Genomic DNA, 2,500 nt, shown 5'->3' with positions numbered 1-2,500 from the left:
AGCGACGACATGGCGACTCTCAGCCTTCCGGAAGTGGGTGTTCAGCACTCGGCTCTTCTGGGCACTTATCCTGCTCTCTTTTTTTGCGCTTCTTCCTCTCCTTTCGTTTATTTTTCTTAAAAGGTTTTTTTTTGTGATATTTTCCTTGACTTGCGGACCTCCCTCCACGTTTCCTTTTTCTTTTCTTTTTCTTTTTTCGTTTTTTGTGTATCCTGTTCCCTTTCCGATTTTTTTTTTTTTTTTTTATGCGTCTGTATCACTTTTCACATTTTTTTTTTTATTTTCTCTTTCCGTATCTTTTTGTTTTTATCTATTTTTTTGTCCGTATCTCTTTCCGTGTTTTTTTTCCATCCCTTTCCGTAGCGTTTAACTTTTTCTCTCCTTTTTTTTGTATCCGTATCCTTTTCCGTATCTTTTCGTTTTTTTTTTTTTTACCTCCTCATGATCTCCCTCTTTCCCATGTGCTTCCCCCCCCCCCCCCCCCCCCTCTCTCTCTCTCTCTCTCTCTCTCTCTCTCTCTCTCTCTCTCTCTCTCTCTCTCTCTCATCTCTCTCTCTCTCTATCTCTCTCTCTCTCTCTCTTTCTCTCTCTCTCTCTCTCTCTCTCTCTCTATCTATCTACCTATCTGTCTCTCCCTCTCACTTTCTCTCCTTTACCCCCTTTATCTCATGTGAAAAGCTTTTATACATCCGTTTTCTACGGCCCTCGAGACCGTAATTAAGCCGAGATCTGTTAATTTTTCTTCTTAATTGCCGTGTTGAGACCCTTTCAAAATTTCTCCTTGGAAAAGGCTATTTCCCAGAAAATGAATTAAGCACGAGAGATTCATAAAAAACAGCGAAAATTCTCCATTTCTCACACACTAAAACCTCTTTTCTTCCAAAATGAATTTAATATCATTACAACACACACACACACACACACACACACACACACACACACACACACACATACACTCACACACATTTATATTTATATCTGTATCAATATCAATCAATCGATCAGTCTATCTATCTATATACATACATGCATATACATATATAAATAATTATCCACTAATAAATATTTTTTGTTTCATTCCAGGTACGAATTAGATGATTAGGAGCCAGTATGACACAGGTATGATAAAATGTGCAAGATAAGGGTATCATTAGCACTAATTAAATAACTGGTAATGAGTATTTGAAAGATATCGAAGTCATTGTCAGCGGATATACTAGCCCTTGAGGTCATATGTACCGGTATCATTCTGATTACTTTAATTAGGCGATTTGTTCAAGACATGACCCTAAAAACCGGTGATTTAGTATACGAAAGGAAAGATAAAAGGAAGCTGATTTGATTATTGAATTAAATAATGAAATAATCTTGCATATAAATAATAAAAAAATATATATTTATCACCAAGGGCGTAGTTACGTAGTTCTTTAAGTGTCATATAATAAGAATAACATATAAAATGATAAATATCAAGTTACATACATGCATAGAAGAAGAAAAAAAGATGAGGAATAAGAAGAAATAGAAGAAGAAAAGAAGATAAAGAAAAGAGGAGGAAAAACATGAAGAAAGGAAGAAAATGAAGTAAAGAAGAAAAACAAGATAAAAAGATAATGAAGATGATTAAGATAATGTAGATAACCAAGAAGACGAAGAAAATAAAACAGAAGAAGTAAGAAAGAAAGAAAGAAAAAGAATTAGAAACACGAAAAATAAAAAAAAACGATCGTCTAACCAAGAGCAATTAACAACGCCATGTTTTAGCAAGTTGCACATTTAGAAGTCGTAGATACCGAACAGCCAGTAGTAGACGCTGTTCATAGCTGGCAGAAACTCCCGCATTCTAAGAATAATGTAAAAAAAAAAAAAAAAAAAAAAAAACAACGAAAGAAAACAGAAGGAAGGAACGAAGAGGGGGAAGGGGGGGGGGGAGGAGGAAAAGGAAGGGCGAAGGGAAAGGGGGGGAGGAGGGGGAAGGGAGAGAGAGGGAGGGAGGTTCATACAGTATAGCGGATTCTTTGAACTTTTTTCAAAAAGCTTTGTTCTACGCAGACCGAGAGAGAGGGAGAGAGAGAGAGAGAGAGAGAGAGAGAGAGAGAGAGAGAGAGAGAGAGAGAGAGAGAGAGAGAGAGAGAGAGAGAGAGAGAGAAAGTAAGAGAGAGAGAGAGAGAGAGAGAGAGAAAGAGAAAGAGAAAGAGAAAGAGAGAAAGAGAGAAAGAGAGAAAGAGAGAAAGAGAGAAAGAGAGAAAGAGAGAGAGAGAGAGAGAGAGAGAGAGAGATGAATAGATGTAGATAGATAGATAGATAGATAGATAGATAGATAGATAGATATATAGATAGAGGGAGAGTTGATGATTAAGAATCAAGGATTAAAATGAACGAGGAGGCTTTTTAAGTAATAATTAAGTCATGGAATAGAACTATGAATGAAATATAAGAGTATGATTGGTACAAAAATATATTTGACTGCAAAAAAAAAAAAAAAATATATAGCAACAGT

At 35.9% G+C, this 2,500-nt stretch overlaps 1 protein-coding gene across 1 annotated transcript in view; it reads right to left on the bottom strand.

Annotated features, from left to right (window-relative positions):
- The window catches only part of LOC125043601, a 15,587-nt gene that overhangs the window by 11,436 nt on the left and 1,651 nt on the right, over nt 1-2,500 (bottom strand). The gene's annotated exons all lie outside the window — the stretch shown is intronic.

The sequence above is a fragment of the Penaeus chinensis genome, chromosome 34 (assembly GCF_019202785.1).
Source record: "Penaeus chinensis breed Huanghai No. 1 chromosome 34, ASM1920278v2, whole genome shotgun sequence".
In the NCBI taxonomy this organism is placed as follows: Eukaryota; Metazoa; Arthropoda; class Malacostraca; order Decapoda; family Penaeidae; genus Penaeus; species Penaeus chinensis.
The sequence above is the reverse complement of the archived record's forward strand: the minus strand, read 5'-3'. Positions and strand labels throughout refer to the sequence as shown.